Source organism: Pseudophryne corroboree, chromosome 6, assembly GCF_028390025.1.
Source record: "Pseudophryne corroboree isolate aPseCor3 chromosome 6, aPseCor3.hap2, whole genome shotgun sequence".
Taxonomy (NCBI): domain Eukaryota; kingdom Metazoa; phylum Chordata; class Amphibia; order Anura; family Myobatrachidae; genus Pseudophryne; species Pseudophryne corroboree.
Genome location: NC_086449.1, coordinates 715,188,808 through 715,211,280, shown reverse-complemented (window position 1 = coordinate 715,211,280; position 22,473 = coordinate 715,188,808). Strand labels below are relative to the sequence as shown.

The 22,473-nt window shown below is 51.0% G+C and overlaps 1 long non-coding RNA gene across 1 annotated transcript; it reads left to right on the top strand.

Moving 5' to 3' along the window:
- The first annotated feature begins 4,854 nt into the window (after nt 1–4,854).
- LOC134935602 (uncharacterized) lies at nt 4,855–20,247 on the top strand. The gene is made up of 3 exons (XR_010180282.1): nt 4,855–4,925; nt 17,777–18,011; nt 20,080–20,247. It is a non-coding gene; the product is annotated as an uncharacterized LOC134935602 (long non-coding RNA).
- The last annotated feature ends 2,226 nt before the right edge of the window (nt 20,248–22,473 follow it).

Here is a 22,473-nt window from a genome sequence, read left to right as displayed (position 1 = left end):
AAATGCTCTGTTCCTGGACTTTCCTGGTAATGTATGATTGCCATCACCTGTGGTGAGCTAGTTAATAGTTAATTGATAAGAAAGGTGTTTCAACCACACCTGACCTCCCTATTTAACGGTACCCTCGAGGGAGCCTCCTTCCTACCGGAGACGACCCGGGCAGATATAGTGGTAATCCCAAAGCCTGACAAAGACCCGACTAGTTGCTTAAACTACAGACCAATCTCATTACTGAATGTTGATTTGAAGATATACGCGAAAATACTAGCTAACCGCCTGGGTCCCTTGATGCCCGGCCTGGTCCATCCGGACCAGGTTGGCTTCATCCCTGGACGCCAGGCGTCTGACAACACCAGAAGGGCAATAGATCTAGTATACTCAATCCAAAAACGGAAACTTCCCTCTCTCATTTTGGCTCTTGACGCGGAGAAGGCCTTCGACCGCATATCGTGGTCTTTTGCCTTTGCAGTCCTTGACAAAATGGGATTCTCCGGAAACTTTCTAGAGGGAATCAAAGCACTCTACCGTTCCCCGTCAGCCCAGGTTATGGTTAACGGTGTCTCCTCCTCCAGTTTTGGAATCACTAATGGCACCAGGCAGGGATGCCCCCTTTCCCCTTTAATCTTTGCACTAGTCATGGAGCCCCTAGCAGCAAGGATCCGTAATAACAGTGCTATCCATGGAATACCCACAGGCCTTTCTGAATACAAGATAGCGTTATATGCCGACGACGTCCTGATTTCCCTCACTGACCCGGCCCAATCTCTCCCCGCTCTTCTTTCCGAGACCAATTTATACTCACAGCTCTCTGGCTATAAAATAAACGTGAACAAAACAGAGGTCCTCAACTTTTATATCCCGGCAGCTCTTAAACAGGACCTTCAAACTACCCTCCCCTGTAACTGGCATACCAAGAAAATTAAATACCTTGGTGTATTCTTAACCCACCATCACCACCAACTTTTCCAAGCAAATTACCCCCGTTTATTACGGACAATTAAGGAGGACTTGGTGGATTGGTCCAGTTATTTTATATCATGGATAGGCAGAATTAACTCCGTTAAGATGAGCGTGCTCCCCCGACTCCTGTACTTATTTCAGACCCTCCCGATTTACGTCCCTACCTACGTCTTCAAGACCCTACAACGCCAATCCTCCCTTTTTATTTGGAACCATAAACGTCCCCGAGTCAGACTTAAACTGCTCCAACGCCCCTCCAGAGGAGGCGGACTGGGTATCCCGGACTTTAAGAAATACTATTATGCCGCGCAACTCGCTCAATGTGCACAATGGTGCAACGAGGGCGGGACACGGAAGGTCTGGGCGGGGATAGAGGCGGAGGAGACAGGTCTAGCCACGCTATCCTCTCTAATGTGGCTACACCGGAACCGGCGTCCCCGTGCGGCCTTATCGCACCCTGTAGTAAGTCGCTCCTTAGCGATTTGGGACCTGACAAATAGACGGTTCAGCCTGGCCCCATACCCGTCCCCACTAATTCCGCTATTTCACAACCCAGCCTTCCCGCCAGGCATGAGTGGAGCCACGCATACATCTTGGCGCTCGAGTGGCATACTATATGTTAATGATATCACCTCCACAGCTACTTTCCCACAATTCACAGATATCCGTGAAGGAACAGTAATCCCCTCATCAGACTTCTTTCGCTATCTGCAAATTAGACATTTCCACTCCACCATTACCACTACCCTTCTCTACAGACACCTATCCCCCTTCGAATACATTAGCTGGAAACGCACCAACACTAAAGGCCTCATATCAGATATATACGCCCTCCTGGACGACCTCCCCACAACATCCCGGGCCCCTCACGAATCGGCATGGGAAAAAGAACTGGGATTAACAATAGACAATGAGGACTGGGTAGATATATGGGACAATGCGGCTTCCAGCTCCATATGTGTAAGAATTAAAGAAAATATCTATAAATTACTCTACCGATGGTACTACGTCCCTGCCCGTCTACACACTATGTTCCCCGGCACCCCAGATGGATGCTGGAGGGGTTGTACGGACACTGGTTCATTCTTACACATTTGGTGGGCTTGCCCCAAAATTCATAAAATATGGAGTGAACTCATCACTTTGCTTTCGCGCCTATTTGACACCTCCATCTCCTCCGATCCCCAATACTTCTTGCTCCCCATGACTCTTCCCACCCTCAATAGACACCAAAACAAACTATTCCGACATATAGTTTCGGCAATGACTTGCCAAATTGCCACAGACTGGAAGAACCCGACCCCTTCACCAATGCCGGTGATAATTTCCCGGATATGGTATATCCACAAAATGGAATACATGACTGCAGTCATTCGTAACACGTCGAAGCGATTTGATAAAGTATGGTCCCCGTGGCTAACTTTACAACAGGCCCCCTCCCCATTTATAACCTGACATCGCATGCCAAAGCCGCACTCACCCCCTGCCTCCGAGGGCTACTCCTCCACCCCACCACCCTCTCTCTACTCCCCCCTCTCTTCTCTCCAACCGGAGGTGCCCAGCCTCCTATGCTCCCCGGTTCCCCCCTGCTCGCTATCTGAGCACTCTCTTCCTCTTATTTCCTCTGCTGACTCTCTTTGACGGAAGGCCACCCCGTTGCCGAGAGTATCCCATTTCTTATGCTTTGACTTGAATCTCTAAACATGGGAAAACATAAAAAACAAAAATCGGATCTACTCTGTTGTTGTAACAATTCACTGTAATTATATCTGCTCTTTAAGCACCCAAGATGTTCGGGTGTTCTGTTACGTTATCATTGTACTTATTTCATGATCCATCCAATAAAATGTGTTTAAAAAAAAAAAAAAAAGAAAGGTGTTTCACCACAGGTGATGGCAATCATACATTACCAGGAAAGTCCAGGAACAGAGCATTTTCTCCCTCATGGAGAGGGTCAGGTAGGCAAGTATGTACCAGACCTGTCCCCGCACCCTCACCCTGTCAACCACCAGACCTGTCCCTGCACCCTCACCCTGTCACCCACCAGACCTGTGTCTGCACCTTCTCCCTGTCCCCGACCAGACCTCTCCCAGCACCCTCACCCTATTCCCTACCAGTCCTGTCCCCGCACCCTCACCCTATCACCCACCAGACCTGTCCCTGTACCCTCAGCCTGTCCCCTACCAGACCTGTACTTGCACACTCACCCTGACACCAACCAGACCTGTCCCTGCACACTCACCCTGTCCCCTATCAGACCTGTACCTGTACCTGTACCTGCACACTCACCCTGACAACAACCAAACCTGTCCCTGCACCCTCACCCTATCCCCTACCAGACCTGTCCCTGCACACTCACCTTGTCACCTAACAGACCTGTTCCCACACACTAACCCTGTCCCCTATCAGACCTGTCCCTACACCCTCACTATGTCCCATACCAGACCTGTCTATGCACACTCACCCTGACACCCACCAGACCTGTCCCTGCACCCTCACCTTGTCCCCTACCAGACCTGCTCCCGCACACTTACCCTGTCCCCAACCAGACGTGTCCCCGCACACTCATTCTGTCACCCCCCAAGACCTGTCTCCAAAGACTCTCTCACCCTGCCAAACATCAGACCTGTGTCGCCCATGGCTTCTGCTGCTGTCATGCCAGTGTCTGGTGGGGTGGGGGTATTTATTTCTCTGTGTGTGGCAAATGTGTGTGTGGGGGACAATTTTTCTTTCCTGTGGTGGCAAATGTGTTTTAATTTCTTCTTGCTGGGAACATTGTATTTGTTTGGGGTTTTTTTCTGGTGGGAGACTTTTTTTTGTTTTTTTTTTGTTTACCCCGTAGAGCTAATGTGTTTTATTTTAACCTCTGGGGGCCAATGTGTTTGTGTCTCCTATAAAGGCCAGTGTGTGTTTTTTTATTTTTTCTGTGGGGTGCAATGTGTTTGCTTTTGTTTCCTATTAGGGCCAATTTCCACTCCCCTCACACTATCCTTTAAGTCCAGGCTCCTCTCCTAGGTCTTTCCCATCCCCCTAGCTATATATGTATGTATGTATGTATGTATGTATGTATGTATGTATGTATGTATGCGTGTGTATGTATGTATATATATATATATCTATCTCCTATATATTAGCCCAAGTCTGTGATTCTGTGCATGGCCGTAACGCTGGGCGGAGTCACAGCGGTGGGCGGAGTCACAGAGCCCGCCCACCACATGTGCAGCAAATCTCTGCGACTGCAGCCTATCCATCTCACACCCCTTCCCCCCCCCCCAGCAACTCTGAGGGCTAAAACACACTACCCGGCTTTTGCCGGCCGGGAAAAAGCCGGACGGCTTTTTCCCGTGCCGGCATTGTAGTTAACAGTGTGAGGGCTAGGGTCCCTTCACACTGCACGGCCCCGTGCAGTGTGAAGGGACCCTAGCCCTCACACTTGCAGCCGGGTCTCACCACTGGAAGGTCCGGCGGCCGGGCGGCCACCGGGCCGTCTTTGCAGCCAGTGAACCGTGTGTGTGAAGGGGAGCTTTCACACACAACGTTTTTTCTGAAGCCGTGTCTGATGCTGCGCATGCGCACAGCATTACACACGGCTCAAAGCCATCCTGTGTGCGAGACTCTGCCGGTTTCTCCCGGATGGCAAAAAGCCGGACAAAGTTTGTCCGGCTTTTTGCCATCCGGGAGAAACCGGCCAGTGTGTTACAGCCCTGACTCCCCGGCCACGGCGCCGGCCGAACAACAACAGCTGCTGCCACAGGCATAGACATTAGGAAGGTGGCGCAGGAGAAGGCTTCATACAGGGCCGGCGCCACCACTAGGCAGCTTTAGGCAGCTGCCTATGGGCGCCGACCACTGGAGGGCGGTGCCGCACGCTGCAGATGAGTGCCTCCTATATTACTCAGCTCCTCCTCTTCCTGTTATCAGCCGGCACAGCTGTTATCAGCCGGCACAGCAGCAGCACTAACATTGTAAGTGTATATAACCTGTCAGCCGCCTCTCCTTATGTGCACTGTCTGCTCCTCTCTCTGCAGTACTCGCCCCCCTTCCCCCCTCCGTGACAATACCTGTGATTGCAGTGAGGATATGCATGCTACGATCATGAATGGGTAATTAAAGCTGTAGCGGAGTGGGGAGGGCGAAAAGTCCGTACTTGATCCTCTCTCTGTGCAGTCCAGTGCTAAGCAAGTTAAGATCTCATTGTACAGACCCCCCCCCCCCCCCTCCCCTGTGATGTACGGAGATCAGCGGGCAGCCTCTCTGCATGATTTATTAGGTTGTGCTGAGAACGGAGCTCGGAGGTGGTGGGGAAGGGCTGCAGTGACCATAAAGTTATTACTGTGTGCAGCCAGCTCCCAGCATGGGACTGGGCTAAGCACAAGGAGGCATAAGCCAGATCAAACCAGGGGTGAGGGGTGCTGAACATTCAGCTCATGAACCCGAATAGGCTGAGCAGCAGTTTGCTGAGGGACATGTAATAGCAGCCAGCAGCAACAGCAGGTGTGATCCTGCCCCTCTCTCTCCCTGGCCACATTATACCCATTGTAATCTGCACATCAAGCAGTATGTACTCCCTGCCCTGCTTCACGCAGGTAAGTGGCTGCAAATATGGGCACTTAGCCATGGTAGGCCCGTGGTTATTGGCACCATCCTTCAACTACTTTGAGCAGGGTCTGGTGTTGTTGATCCTGGGCATTGAGCATGGGGAACTTCCTGTATGTGTCTGTACATGAGGGGGGGGGGGGGGGGGGGGGGTCTAACACTAAAATGCAATAAAAATTTTGCAAACTGCAGTCTCTGAGGTTTGACTGTATTTCCCAAATGCTCAAAACTCTGGAAAGGTGACTGATAGGCACAGCCAAGGATGTGGTGCTGATATGACAGAGAAACCCCTCCTGTCTTAAGTGCCCTGGGCCTCCCAAAGGCCTAATCCAGGCCTAGCGGTTCTTGCACACATTGGGTACACCTGCAGCATTACAGTAGTAACCTGTCCTGATGTTTACACTAAGAGTCAGCACACTGTGCGGGATGGGGATGTATCTTGGAGTCCGGCGTTCAGCATCCTGGCGGTCGGAATGCCTGCTTCGGAATCCTGACACCTGTCAGAATGCCGACAGCGGCATCCCAACACCCGGGATCCCGAACGAAAGTTAGATTATGGTTAGGCTGCAGGGGGTGGGTGGCTTAGAGTGTGGGGAGGGATAGGGTTAGGCTGCTGGAGGTTAGGTTTAGGCTGCAGGGAGCGAGGGTTAGAGGGAAGATTAGGGTTCTCTTACTGAAGCTCCCCTGTTGAGTTTTAGCCAGTCCGAATGCTGGAATTGGTGTTCTGACCGCCATCATCCTGACTACCACTATACGATACCCAGCCTGCGGGATGTACTAACGGGAAAATGTAGTAAAATCCCAGTCTTGGGGGTTTTACCACATTTTCTGTATGTCCTAAGACCCGGACGCCGGGGTTCCGAAGGGGGGGGGGGGGGGGGGGGGGGGAGAGAGCAGGGACAGTATTATATAGCCTTGCCTAGGGTGCCTAGAAACCTTGCATCGGCCCTGGCTTCATAGCCCTCCCTGCCCCACGTACACAGACCCGCAGCCTCCTCCGCACACATCCAGCTGTCCGCTCTCCTGCTGTGACAGGAGCCGAGTGCTGCAGTGACGTCATCTCCTGCAGCACTCGCCTCCTGTCACACAGCCGGCACACACACTCCAGTCTCCGGGGGATGCCAGCATCTACAGGCAAGCTGGAAACACCCCCGGAGCGAGAGAGAACATACCCGCGAGGCCACGCCCCTTTTTACGTTAGGCCACGCCCCCCTTTTGCCATGCGAGGGGGGGGGGGGGGGGAGGAAATGTCATAGTACAGACTGCTCCCCCACACCTGGTGACGCCTCTGGATACTGGACTATTTCACAGCCTGCAGCAGCCACCCACAGCCATAACGGTGAGTCCCTCCAACCATCCTAGCCACTGTATCTATGTCTGGTCGCCACTTTACACAAGTCCACCCCCTCCACTACTTCCCCCCTTTCTTCATCAGCTTCCTCACTGGGGACCCTCCCTACCGCCCCGCGTCTCTCTATCCCCTCCCTAACGCCCCACATCTCTCTGTCCCCTCTCTACCGCCCCACCTCTCTGTCCCCTCCCTACCGCCCCGCGTCTCTCTATCCCCTGCCTACCGCCTCACCTCTCTGTCCCCTCCCTACCGCCCCGTGTCTCTCTGCCCCCTCCCTACCGACCCGCGTCTCTCTATCCCCTCCTTACCGCCCCGCGTCTCTCTTTCCCCTCCCTACCACCCCACGTCTCTCTTTCCCCTCCCTACCACCCCACGTCTCAGTATCCACTTCCTACCGCCCTACGTCTGTTTCCCCTCCTCCCTATGCCCCGCGTCTCTGTCCCCTCCCTACCGCCCCGCGTCCTTCTATCCCTTCCCTACCGCCCGCGTCTCTCTATCCCCTCCCTACCACCCCGCGTCTCTCTATCCCCTCCCTAACGCCCCGCGTCTCTCTTTCCCCTCCCTACCGCCCCGAGTCTCTCTATCCCCTCCTTACCGCCCGCGTCTCTCTTTCCCCTCCCTACCACCCCACGTCTCAGTATCCACTTCCTACCGCCCTACGTCTGTTTCCCCTCCTCCCTATGCCCTGCGTCTCTGTCCCCTCCCTACCGCCCCGCGTCCTTCTATCCCCTCCCTACCGCTCCGCGTCTCTCTATCCCCTCCCTACCACCCCGAGTCTCTCTATCCCCTCCCTAACGCCCCGCGTCTCTCTTTCCCCTCCCTACCGCCCCGCGTCTCTCTGTCCCCTCCCTACCGCCCCACCTCTCTGTCCCCTCTTTACCGCCCCGCATCTCTCTGTCCCCTCCCTACCGCCCCACGTCTCAGTATCCACTTCCTACCGCCCTACGTCTGTTTCCCTTCCTCCCTATGCCCCGCGTCTCTGTCCCCTCCCTACCGCCCCGCGTCCCTCTATCCCCTCCCTACCGCCCCGCGTCTCTCTATCCCCTCCCTACCACCCCGCGTCTCTCTATCCCCTCCCTACCGCCCCGCGTCTCTCTATCCCCTCCCTACCACCCCGCGTCTCTCTATCCCCTCCCTAACGCCCCGCGTCTCTCTTTCCCCTCCCTACCGCCCCGAGTCTCTCTATCCCCTCCTTACCGCCCGCGTCTCTCTTTCCCCTCCCTACCACCCCACGTCTCAGTATCCACTTCCTACCGCCCTACGTCTGTTTCCCCTCCTCCCTATGCCCTGCGTCTCTGTCCCCTCCCTACCGCCCCGCGTCCTTCTATCCCCTCCCTACCGCTCCGCGTCTCTCTATCCCCTCCCTACCACCCCGAGTCTCTCTATCCCCTCCCTAATGCCCCGCGTCTCTCTTTCCCCTCCCTACCGCCCCGCGTCTCTCTGTCCCCTCCCTACCGCCCCACCTCTCTGTCCCCTCTTTACCGCCCCGCATCTCTCTGTCCCCTCCCTACCGCCCCACGTCTCTGTATCCCCTCCCTACCGCCCCATGTCTCTGTATCCCCTCCCTACCGCCCCATGTCTCTGTATCCCCTCCCTACCGCCCATGTCTCTGTATCCCCTCCCTACCGCCCCATGTCTCTGTATCCCCTCCTCCTACGCCTCTCTATCCCCACATTAGCACCCCGCGTCTCTCTATCCCCTCCCTAACGCCCCGCGTCTCTCTTTCCCCTCCCTACCGCCCCGCGTCTCTCTTTCCCCTCCCTACCGCCCCGCGTCTCTGTATCCCCTCCCTACCGCCCCATGTCTCTGTATCACCTCCCTACCGCCCCATGTCTCTGTATCCCCTCCCTACCGCCCCATGTCTCTGTATCCCCTCCTCCCTACACCTCTGTATCCCCACCCTACCGCCCCGCTTCTCTCTATCCCCTCCCTACCACCCTGCGTCTCTCTATCCCCTCCCTACCGCCCTGCGTCTCTCTATCCCCTCCCTACCGCCCTGCGTCTCTGTATCCCCTCCCTACCGCCCTGCGTCTCTGTATCCCCTCCCTACCGCCCCGCGTCTCTCTATCCCCTCCCTACCGCCCCGCGTCTCTCTATCCCCTCCCTACCGCCCCGCGTCTCTCTATCCCCTCCCTACCGCTCTGCGTCTCTCTATCCCCTCCCTACCGCGTCTCTCTGTCCCCTCCCTACCGCGACTCTCTGTCCCCTCCCTACCGCCCGCGTCTCTATGTCCCCTCCCTACCACCCACGTCTCTCTGTCCCCTCCCTACCGCCCGCATCTGTCTGTCCCCTCCCTACCGCCCCACCTCTCTGTCCCCTCCCTACCGCCCCACCTCTCTGTCCCATCCCTACCGCCCGCGTCTCTCTGTCCCCTCCCTACCGCTCTGCGTCTCTCTGTCCCCTCCCTACCGCTCTGCGTCTCTCTGTCCCCTCCCTACCGCCCCGCGTCTCTCTGTCCCCTCCCTACCGCCCCACGTCTCTGTATTCACTCCCTACCGCCCCGCGTCTCTCTGTCCCCTCCCCACCGCCCCGCGTCTCTCTATCCACTCCCTACCGCGTCTCTCTGTCCCCTCCCTATCACCCCACGTCTCTCTATCCCCTCCCTACCGCCCCGCATCTTTCTATCCCCTCCCTACCGCCCTGCATCTCTGTATACCCTCCCTACCGCCCCGCCTCTCTCTATCCCCTCCCTACCGCCTCGCGTCTCTGTATCCCCTCCCTACCGCCTAGCGTCTCTGTATCCCCTCCCTACTGCCCTGCATCTCTGTATCCCCTCCTTACCGCCACGCCTCTCTCTATCCCCTCCCTACCACTCTGCGTCTCTCAATCCCCTTCCTACCTCCCCGCGTCTCTGTATCCCCTCCCTATGGCCCTGCGTCTCTGTGTCCCCTCCCTACCCCCCTGCGTCCCATACAGGGTCCATACCACCGGCTCCTTGATACCTCCCTGACAAACCCTCACCAGGAGGACAGGAGCCGTAACCCCCTGCGGTGCTCACAGTAGTTACCGGTATATTGGTGATGCTCCGCTCTGCCGCCTCCTCCCTATCCCTCACTCAGCAAGCGCAGGGCGCAAGCCCAGCACCAAGCAGATGATCGCACTGCCCATGGCCATTGGCCCTGGGAGCAGCTCCAGCCTGCGCACCCTCCTCCTACTGCTCCTGAGGGGGGCGCGCACATAGCGCATGCAGAGGGGACTGGTGCACCTGTGGCCGCGTGGACACATTGCGTGCGCAACATGTCCGCGTTGCTACACCTGAAGGATCAGACGGTGTAGAGAGAGGACACAGCTGCCTCTGTTCCGCATTGTACCAGCACTCCCCTCTGTGTCTAATGACACCATATAGCTCTTCATGCCGGTATGTCTATACCACATGCATCCTTATCCGTGCCCTATATATTGTTACACATACAATCACATAGTTATAGGTCCTGCACCCACCCCCCACCTGCATCCACCGCCCCCCCCCTCGACCCGCAGCATCTACATACTCCCTGCCTCATCCGCCCCCTCCCCCCGCACTCGCTACATTCTGTACATCGTGCCCTGCAGGCACCGTTAACGCCGTCGCAAGGGCCTACACCCCCTTCACCATCTGAAGCCCTTTCGTTGTGCAATATTTAACCAGTAACAAACCTAGGAATGCAGGTAATACTCATACAAATATTGAACCCAGCAAGGCGTGCAGGGGTTAAGGGGGCGTAGCCCCTTTCGACGGTGTGAAGAGCGCCCGTAGGGCGCGATGAAGCGCCTAGTATACATATATATATATATATATAAAATCATCTCAGGGTAGCATAGCATTATGAGATAGACCATAGACCATCACCAGTCCATGTCGACAGTGGGGCCCACACACCATTGGACATGCCCCCATTAAAAAAAAAAAATCACCCCCTTCAGTATCAATTGCCTCCAGTGCCGTTCTTTTTGTGGGACTGTCTATTGGATTTGTGGTTCTGGCACGGAGGCTAGCTGATTCATTTGAAAAATTGAGTGCCGACTGTCCTGTATATATATCATGTGCCGTGTGGGCACCAGTTGTAAGGCACCTAAGCTGCTCATTAAGCTCCACTTGGATATTCAAAATCATTGTGACTGGAAGTCTGGTTATTGTTATTTAGTACAGAAGAGTGCACGGTGTGTGGGATCATGGAGGATAATGTGACCGTTGCTCAGATTGCCCCAGGGTGTCATATGATGGGAAGAATGGCACCTGGAGAAACGTTTAGTTTCACGCAGGAACAAATTGAGAGCATTTTGTCCAAGGAGACTCTCCCTGTCATGGACACTGCGATGAAGGCAGAGGATTTCTTGTTCCGGTTAATGAAATATAAACGTAGAGAAATAGAATATTTACTTCACGGGATTTCACTCACTGAATATTATAGAGAACGCAAAATCCCTAGAGGAATCCGTATCCGGAATGTACCCACTATTGGGCGTCATAACCCAGACTTCGTAAGAAAATGGATCGGAATCCTTAATAGATGTGCGTTCGATCTCATGGTTCTCGTGAACGGAGAGGCCAAAAGGGAATTGGAGCTCACACGACAGAGAATTGCGGCCTTCGAGAAGGAAAATATGAAGGTTTTTGAGACTGATAAATCACAGGATTGGATGCATAAATTAGAGACCCAGTGCGACCAATATCGGCGAGATCTACTGAAATTTACACGTAATAAGAAAATAACTGTAGATCAGGACTATGACGATAACAAAGTGTATAGGTGGCTGGCAGGTGTGGATAGTTTGGACAGATCGCGAGTTCCACAGAGACGTAGACCCTGGCAGAGAAAAAAACAAGGCACCAGGGCCAAAATTTACTAAAAAAATCGAGTTTGTCCGATTTGTGTTTTTTTTTTTCTAAGTCCCAACACGGGAATTCACTAAGCACAAATCTCGGCAGTGTTTGGGCTATTCGTAATGGTTTGATTGGCAAAGTTCAGAAATACGAATGAATAGACCATCGGTCAAATGCGGCTGTTATTTCATACAACACGGGTATTCACTATTCATTCGTATTTGGGTGTTAGTCTCTGAGTGCTCAAGTGCGGGTGTATTTTTTTGCGAATCGTTAAAAAAAGCAGTAAAAAAATAGACCTGCTTTTTCCAGTCGAGTTTGGATAACCATGCACGGATCAGTGAGATCTGTGCATGGTTATCTATGGGCAAGGGTCTGTTTAATGTAAAAACTTTGGAAAAAATTTGTGTGGGGTCCCCCCTCCTAAGCAAAACCAGCCTCGGGCTCTTTGAGCCGGTCCTGGTTGAAAAAATATGGGGGAAAAAATGACAGGGGTTCCCCCATATTTAATCAACCAGCACCGGGCTCTGCGCCTGGTCCTGGTTCAAAAAATACAGGGTACAAAAAGCGTAGGGGTCCCCCGTATTTCTTAAACCAGCACCGGGCTCCACTAGCCAGGTACATAATGCCACAGCCGGGGGACACTTTTATTGTGGTCCCGGCGGCCCTGGCATTACATACCCAACTAGTTACCCCTGGCCGGGGTACCCTGGAGGAGTGGGAACCCCTTAAATCAGGGGGTCCCCCCCTCCAGCCACCTAAGGGCCAGGGGTGAAGCCCGAGGCTGTCCCTCCCATCCAAGGGCGGCGAATGGGGGGCTGATAGCCTTGTGTAAAAAAAAGAATATTGTTTTTTGTAGCAGTACTACAAGTCCCAGCAAGCCTCCCCCGCAAGCTGGTACTTGGAGAACCACAAGTACCAGCATGCGGGGGGGAAACGGGCCCGCTGGTACCTGTAGTACTACTACAAAAAAATACCCAAATAAAAACAGAACTCACACACCTTGAAAGTAAAACTTTATTACATATATGCACACCTACATTCACACATACTTACCTATGTTCACACGAGGGTCGGTCCACTTCTCCAAGTAGAATCCATGGGGTACCTGTGAATAAAATTATACTCGCAAAAATCCAGTGTAGATCGGTCCTCTTCTGAGCTTGTAATCCACGTACTTGGCAAAAAAACAAACCGAAAAACCCGAACCACGCACTGAAAGGGGTCCCATGTTTACACATGGGACCCCTTTCCCCGACTGCCGAGACCCCCCGTGACTCCTGTCACAGAGGGTCCCTTCAGCCAATCAGGGAGCGCCACGTTGCGGCACTCTCCTGATTGCCTGTGCGCTCCTGAGCTATCAGTCAGGCTGCGCACGGCAGAGATACAATGTAGCGCATAGGCGCTACATTGTATCCAATGGTGGGAACTTTGCGGTCAGCGGTGAGGTTACTCGCGGTCAACCGCTGACCGCAAAGTTCCCACCATTGGATACAATGTAGCGCTTATGCGCTACATTGTATCTCTGCCGTGCGCAGCCTGACTGACAGCTCAGGAGCGCACAGGCAATCAGGAGAGTGCCACGACGTGGCGTTCCCTGATTGGCTGAAGGGACCCTCTGTGACAGGAGTCACGGGGGGTCTCGGCAGTCGGGGAAAGGGGTCCCATGTGTAAACAAGGGACCCCTTTCAGTGTGTGGTTCGGGTTTTTCGGTTTGTTTTTTTGCCAAGTACGTGGATTACAAGCTCAGAAGAGGACCGATCTACACTGGATTTTTGTGAGTATAATTTTATTCACAGGTACCCCATGGATTCTACTTGGAGAAGTGGACCGACCCTCGTGTGAACATAGGTAAGTATGTGTGAATGTAGGTGTGCATGTATGTATTAAAGTTTTACTTTCAAGGTGTGTGAGTTCTGTTTTTATTTGGGTATTTTTTTGTAGTAGTACTACAGGTACCAGCGGGCCCGTTTCCCCCGCATGCTGGTACTTGTGGCTCTCCAAGTACCAGCTTGCGGGGGAGGCTTGCTGGGACTTGTAGTACTGCAACAAAAAACAATATTCTTTTTTTTACACATGGCTATCAGCCCCCCATCCGCAGCCCTTGGATGGGGGGGGACAGCTTTGGGCTTCACCCCTGGCCCTTGGGTGGCTGGAGGGGGGGGACCCCTTGATTTAAGGGGTCCCCACTCCTCCAGGGTACCCCGGCCAGGAGTGACTAGTTAGTGATTTAATGCCAGGGCCGCAGGGACCTATATAAAAGTGTCCCCCGGCTGTGGCATTATCTCTCTGACTAGTGGAGCCCGGTGCTGGTGTTAAAAATACGGGGGACCCCTACGCTTTTTGTCCCCCGTATTTTTGGCACCACGACCAGGCGCAGAGCCCGGTGCTGGTTGTTCAAATATGGGGGAACCCCTGTCAATTTTTTCCCCATATTTTTGCAACCAGGACCGGCTCAAAGAGCCCGAGGCTGGTTTTGCTTAGGAGGGGGGACCCCACACAATTTTTTTTTTTGAATTTTAACACTTTAATTTTTTTTTTTAAGGTGAACAATGAAGCCCTGCACGGATCTCACAGATCCGGCCTGGATTTCTTGTGTTTTGTCAGGCAGTGTTTTACTCATCACTCCCGTAAAACACTGCCTGACATTACGAATCACATCGACATCGGAAAAAAACGAATGTTGCAAACTCGGCAGATTAGTAAATGACCGTATCAGGATTCAAAAAGTTGCAGTAAAATGCACCCGATACCATTCGAGTTCAAACACCCTTAAAAACGTCAAAAACACGAATATTAGTAAATATACCCCCTGGAGTGCAAAATCGAGTAGCGTCAGTGATTTTCGCCTTTTCTGAATCGGAAGTGCCTCTGGTAGTGTCCCTTTAGGACAAGTTACAAAAGATGGCCAGGGCCAGACCGACGCACTACCACCCGCAGGGGTGGCCCGAACAAAAGGGGTACGAAGAGCTGCCCAGAACAAGAATTACACCTAATCTTTAATCTGTCCAGAAGATCCATCACGCCAGCTGAAAAGCAGGTCCTAAGCCGTGGACTTAGTTTTGTACCTACCAACGCACATGGGCCCTCATTCCGAGTTGTTCGCTCTGTATTTTTCATCGCATCGCAATGAAAATCCGCTTAGTACGCATGCGCAATGTTCGCACTGCGACTGCGCCAAGTAACTTTGCTATGTAGAAAGTAATTTTACTCACGGCTTTTTCATCGCTCCGGCGATCGTAATGTGATTGACAGGAAATGGGTGTTACTGGGCGGAAACACGGCGTTTCAGGGGCGTGTGGCTGAAAACGCTACCGTTTCCGGAAAAAACGCAGGAGTGGCCGGAGAAACGGTGGGAGTGCCTGGGCGAACGCTGGGTGTGTTTGTGACGTCAACCAGGAACGACAAGCACTGAACTGATCGCGCAGGCAGAGTAAGTCTGAAGCTACTCTGAAACTGCTAAGTAGTTAGTAATCGCAATATTGCGAATACATCGGTCGCAATTTTAAGAAGCTAAGATTCACTCCCAGTAGGCGGCGGCTTAGCGTGTGTAACTCTGCTAAATTCGCCTTGCGACCGATCAACTCGGAATGAGGGCCATGATCCATTCAACTGGTCGAGAGACCTTCATAACTTTACTAGAAAGCTTAGGCTTAAAGAATTCTTTCAAAATACTCCCTCTCAGAAGGCTGTATCTTCAGTGTTTGATAACTTTTTAAGTCGTGCGTCCAGATCCAACTTTGACCCGGTCTCATCTAACGCCTCTATTAGAACTTTTAGCAGACTCATGGATGATTCAGTCAATAGATTTGTATCTGCTCCTGCAAAAGTCAGATTGAACATGCCCATCTGGGAACGAGAAGCTTTAAAGAACCTTCAGTCATATCAGGACATTGTGATCCGGCCCGCCGACAAAGGCAGAGCCATCGTCATCATGGATTCAGATTACTACCGGGAAGAAGCCCTGAGCCAACTAGCGGAAGAAGAGGTGAAAATCCTACGCAGCTAAAGTCCAAGGATTTCTACCGGAGAAAGTACACAAGGCATTATGTGTCCGGTTTCCTAAGAGTCCAATATTATACATGATACCCAAGCTTCATAAACATCAGACCAAGCCCCCCGGGAGACCAATCATTTCCGCCAGGGACTCGTTGTATCAGCCGGTATCACAGCTCCTGGATAGTGTTCTACAGCCATTGCTGCCGGGTCAAAGAACATTTCTCAAGGACACAAATACGTTCATTCTAAAATTGCAGGAACTTACGGTACTACCACCGGGCACGTTGATGTGTTGCCTCGACGTTTGCAGTTTATATACATCCATCCCGCACCAAGAGGGGTTGTGTGCGATGCGGGAGTTCCTGGAGGATAACCTAGTTCCATAATTGTTCAACCACAACTTGTTTCTTACACTGTTGGAGCTCACATTATGCAGAAATTATTTTCTGTTTGATGGGGAGTTCTACTTACAGCTGTGAGGGTGCACGATGGGATCATCGGTAGCACCCTCGTATGCTAACATCTACATGTTTGCCTAGGAAAACAAGATGTTTTTCATTAATCAAGCTGTGGCTGGAAATATCATTTTGTATACTAGGTACATTGATGATGTCTTCCTGTTATGGGGGGGCGGGAGAGAAGCATTTGAGAGGTTGATGTCAGAAATCAATGCCTTACCTTCCCCTATCAAGTTTACCTACATATGTGATGAGAAGGAGGTTAACTTCCTAGATGTTAAGATAGTCTTGATGGGGGGGGGGGGGGGGGGGGGGGTCGCATCTCTACTGACATTTTCTCCAAACCCACTGACAGGAATACATTATTGATGGCCTCCAGTCACCACTCTAAGCCTTTAAAGAAGGGTGTGTCTCTCTCGCAGATGATGCACGCATCACCAGTAATAAGGAGAAAATCCCTGGTCTGTTGGATGAGATGATTCTTAAGTTCTTAGCGAGGGGATATGACGGGTCAGTTCTGCAGTCACAAAAACAACGGGTTCTGCAGATGTCTAGGGACCAGCTGTTACATCCAGTTAAGAAAGATACTTACAATATTTTACCCTGGGCTAGTGATTTTTCAACGGCCAGCCCGATCATCCATAGGGCATCACAGGCACTATGGCCTATAGTGGCGTCTGACCCTGATTTGCCTTCATTTAAGAGTTTCAAGCCCATTGCTGCAATCAGGAGGGGGGCGCACCTTCGTGATAGAGTAGTTAGAACAGACATTACGGGGATGGGTAGTTCCCCTGTTCCAAATGTACAAAGGAGACCTCCCGGGTGTTACCGTTGCCCTAAGTGTGCTACGTGTAATCACATGGTAGCTTGCAAAGAATTTAAACACCCACATAAGGATCTCAAATTTTTTATTAGACAGGTGATTTCCTGTAGTACTGCATTTGTTGTATATGTTATAGTATGTCCATGTGGTTTGTACTACATTGGGCAGACGACACGTAAGTTTAGTGAGCGTATGGCGGCTCATCGCTCGGCCATTAAACTTACCTTGGAAGGGAAACCTGTAGACCAGCCGGTGGCCCGGCATTTTAAGACTGCGGGCCACAGTTTGGGCTCCTTGAAATATTTTGGTATTAATCATGTACCGTTGTCTTTGAGGGGAGGAGATAGGGCCCGGGTCTTGTTGGAAAAGGAAACACGTTGGATTTTGAGGCTAGATACATTCTGGCCCCGTGGCCTGAATGATAAAATTAATTGGAACGTCTTCAGTTAGTTGTTCTGTATCATATAGATAGTTTCTCTATGGCCCTGTAATTTCCATTACTCCTGGTATAATTGTATGGTTATGGTTTGGGGCTGCATGAGTGATGGGGCAGAGTTCTCCATCACTTTTGGTACTATTTCACTGTCGCTGATTGGGGCCCCCTGAGTGTTAGGTTGGGGATTCTGCCGATCTCATATATGCTTGTGAATCTCGGGAGACGGGCGTTTTAGTCCTGAGACCACATTATAGTCATGTAGGCACAATGTTTATTATTGTATTTTGTATATGTATCTCTCCTGTACTATTGTTTTTAAATGTATATGTTTTGATTTTGTTTACTTAAGGGTGCAAGCCGATCCGCCCACCACCTGATTCCTGTCTGAGGAGGTAGCTCAGCCGGCAATCCCATGACACGCAGCAGCGTTGTGGTGAGCCGCAAGCGGCGGGTCGCCATGACAACAGGTGACGCGATCACCGGAAGTGACGCGATCACCGGAAGTGACCCGCCGGCTTCAGTTCCGGAAGCAGGATCGCGTGGAGGGGACGCGGTGGCAAGCACCCTGGTGGGTATTTAAGTGGGTAAGTGATCTCTATGTGTGTTTGTCCAGTGCTTGGTATTTTGGCTTGAGAAAAGGGCAGATGCCCTGAAACAGCAGTTGCTTTTAAATACACAGCATTTTGTTCAGTATCAATTGCCTCCAGTGCCGTTCTTTTTGTGGGACTGTCTATAGGATTTGTGGTTCTGGCACGGAGGCTAGCTGATTCATTTGAAAAATTGAGTGCCGACTGTCCTGTGTATATATATATATATATATATATATATATATAAATCATCTCAGGGTAGCATTATGAGATAGACCATATACCATCACCAGTCCATGTCGACAGTGGGGTCCCCACACCATTGGACATGCCCCCATTACAAAAAATAAATAAATCACCCCCTTCCCTCCCCCCCCCCCCCCCCCCCACCCCAGCATTGGCAACACCCCCGCAGCGGCACACATTAGGCCCTTCATCAATTTCAGCTCCAGGCCCATGTGTACCTTAATCTGGCACTGACTGAGGCCTTCTGTTGGGCAGCCAAGGAGAAAAGACAAAGATGATTTAGTCAGAGGTACCTTTAAGACTGCTGATAGAAGACAGGCAATGCCATCCCAAAATCGAGCAAGCTTAAGGCACTGCCACCAGATGTGTATCCCGCCCCCAACACCTAGAGATGGATTAACTACACACCCTTTCTCGTATCACAGACCAGTTGTCTTCATCAAGGGGGGTCCATAAATCTTTTTCCAAGTGAAGCTTATGGCCTGGTGTGCCTGGAAATTTAGCATTAAGCAAGAGATTATAGAAGGTAGATATAATAGTAGGGGATTATGGCGATACAAAGATTCGAGTGGAGTCAGAGGTCTATCAATTGATAGTGTTGGAGAGGATTAATGAAGTGACAGAGTTGGATAAATGCGAAGCAACTTATAGAAGATAAACCAAATTTACACTGTATAGAACTCGACCCAAATCAAGGATGCCAGACACAACCCGAGCTCCCCCCACTATCAACGCAGAGCAGCGTAGATGGTTATATCTTGAAGAAAAGGCTGGATTGCACCATAGAGAAGTAATGGGGAAAGGATAGGAAGCAAAGTGAGATTTACGATGATCCCAGATGAAGCAGGTAAAGGCAATGACCAGATGAGAGTATGCAAACTCAGGTCTATCAGAGGGATCCACTCCTATGATAGTAGACATAGCAAGAGTATTACAGGAGCTGGCTTCCATTGTGACCCACCTGGGTACCTGTAAGGAAGCAAACCAAGTCAATGCCTGGCTGAGATGGGTTGCATGATAATAAGTTTGATATCAGGAAACCCATTGCCACCATTGGAGGGTAAGAAAACTAATACATGGGGACTTTCCAGACAAATTGTAGGACCTGCCTACTCGGCTATACTTTATTTTAATTAATTAAATTGCTATCTTTGCATGAATTATTTGATTTGAACATTTTAATTTTTCTCTTGCTGTGACTGAAGTTGCTATACATTTTTTAAATGGATGAAAATACATTTTTTAGGGTTTTTATGTATATGCTGTATCAATCTGCAGTTATTCACAACAATTATCTTTTCTGCTAGGCATAGAACATCTTGCACAGAACATTCTTTACCCTTAAGGTTCTGACAACTTACTGGACATTGGGCATAACTCAACCCCATTTTTGTTATATCTTGTTCCCCAGGAAGACATTCTCACTAATTTACCGTGTACCAAACTCACTTTCTATCACTTTTGTCAAGTCTAAACAATTTATTAATGTCACCACTTAATACAGTTATAGATCTCTTTATCGTTTAAGGTCTAATATACTGTACATCTGTGCACAACGATAAAGAACTCTTATTTATATGTGCAATGTACTGGACCATTGACAACATAAATTAATAATCCGAGTTCAATGATGTTTGTTAATGATCTCAGTCTGTAAATGAATTGATTAGTAGAAGAACACCTGATCTCGGTCAGATACTGTAGATGACCTTGCAGAAAGCACACTTTGTTATCTACTGTTGCAAGGTACATACGAAATATCAGTCAATTGTTGTTGTTTTTTTCACAATCATTGATATATTTTCCATCTCTCCTTTAGACTTTCCTCAAGGACAGTCAGCGTGTCTCATTTCTACCTTTGACCCAGCCTAACATAGATTGTACTTTTTAATTTATTCTTCAAGTTCCACACTGAGGTCAAGTTTAGGAAGTGTTTATTAAATGTAAATGATTTCTATGCATATTCTTTGCTTAAAATACCATAAGCACTGGCGTATCTATAATGAGTGCAGTGTGTGCGGTGCACACGGCCCCTGGGTCCAGAGGGGGCCCACACCGCACACACTGCACCCATTTCTTCTATATACTTACCTTTCTGGTGTCCGGGTGTGGGTCCCTTCTTCTCCTGAGTCCCGTTGCCGGCAGCCGCAGCAGCGTTGTTAGGGCTCTGACTGAGTGCTAGAGACTCTGGCACAGTGCCAGAGTCTACAGCGCATGCACAGGTCTCCGAAAAAAATGTCCGCCGCGCCATTTTTTGGGAGGCTTGCGCATACGCTGTAGACTCTGGCACTGTGCCAGAGTCTCTAGCGCTCAGTCAGAGCGCTAACAACGCTGCTGCCGGCTACGGGGCGGGAGAGGAGGGGGCTCACACGTGGAGACTGCACATGGGTCCCCTCCTCTCTAGATACGCCCCTGACCATAAGTTATAATTGTCATGCTTTTTAAATCACTCTCCAAAGGGCAAATGCAATTCTGTGAAATATGCACAAAGACAGCAACACACAGAACTATTTACAATAATAAACTTTATTGAATAAAACACCAAAACTACTCATTCACAGCTGTCCAAAGGCTGCAGGGGGGAGCTGGCCGGGATATATAAGCATACAGTATATGTGAAGCTGTACAATCTTCCTTCCCCCGGGAATCGGCAGCCACTGCAGCATGGCACACACTCCCTAGCTTTTCTATCATAGGGATGGCCATCGTCCATCGATGATTCCTAATCATCGATGGTTTAAGGCCGATGTCAACTGGAGTGAGTTCCGGCTTCCGGCTGTGCTTAGGGGGAAAGAGCCGGGCACCCGCTGCTAACATAGTCTCAGCGGGTGCCCGGCATTTCCCTAGGTTAGGTGAGCTGGAGGAGGCAGAACTGCGTTCAGTCTCCAAATGGAACTGGCGGAATGCAGTTCTGCTCCGTTCCGGCTCACTTTAACCTCTGACCGTCAGTCTGTGCCCTGGAAGCCAACTGAAGAAACACAGACTGAGGGGTTTATTTACTAAGCCTTGGATGGAGGTAAAATTAATGGAGATAAAGTACCAGCCAATCAGCTCCTGTCATTTTTCAAACCCAGCCTGAGACATGACAGTTAGGAGCTGATTGACTGGTACTTTATCTACGTCCACTTTATCTCCATCCAATACTTAGTAAATGTCCCCCTCAGTGAGGTTATCCCGTCTACAGTGTCACTAGTTATTATGGGGGTAATTCAGACTTCTCATAGACGTGCTCCAGGTCGCAGCGGCTGTGTGTGACATCGCCGCCGGCCCGCCCCTCATGCCCAGCCAATGCCTCTTCCTGTCAATCAGGCAGAGGCGATTGCTGGGCAGAGATGCCGATCACATCTCTGGCATGCGCCACCGGCCCGCCCCCTCCCAGCGAACGCCTCTGCCTGTCAATCAGGCAGAAGCTATCGATGGGCAGAGATGCCGATCACATCTCTGGCATGCGCCGGTGCATTGCGGCGCTGGCGCATGCGCAGTTCATATCTGATCGCCCGCTGTGCGGAAACGCACAGCAACGATCAGGTCTGGATTAGTACCATTATTGTAAACCTTATATTATAGGAGGTCAGGGTGGCAGCTGAGGTTTGGGACTGGAGGAATCTGCTACCCACCAGGTAATTACTTTTTAATTTTATAAGCCATAAAAACAGCATTAGAGCAAACACATAGAAACCTTGAAGTCATATTTATCATGGAAAACCCTTTATAGTCTCCTGTCTGCCCTTCTCACACCGACCTTTCCTTGTCTCTCTCCTGTCACACTTCCCCTCCCCCTCCCCTCAGGAGAGTTACAGCACAGAAGGGTCTCCATAATCACCCACTCGCTGCACTATTGTCAGGTGGGAGCTGGGCTTTTGTGCCCTGTTTACAAGCTCCTCATCGTGCATGTGATGTCATGATGTCACCCGCGTGCTGTACTACTGGGAGTTGGGCTTCTAAGGTCCCAGAAGCCATCAGAGGTTTGTAACTTTCAGAGGTTGTTAAGTTTGTCACGATCTACTGGCAGATGCACAATATATTTTGCTCTACGTTTTGGCCAGGTCTGATATAACCAGTAGTAGACTGAACTGAGCTTTCTAAGCACACACTGCACATACACAAATCCCATAGTCTTATAATTTCTTAATCACTCTTGAAGTTTGATTAATCATTCCCTTTTTAAGGTAAAGCCCCTTACACACATTATGCCACGGTAGAGCCCCTTACA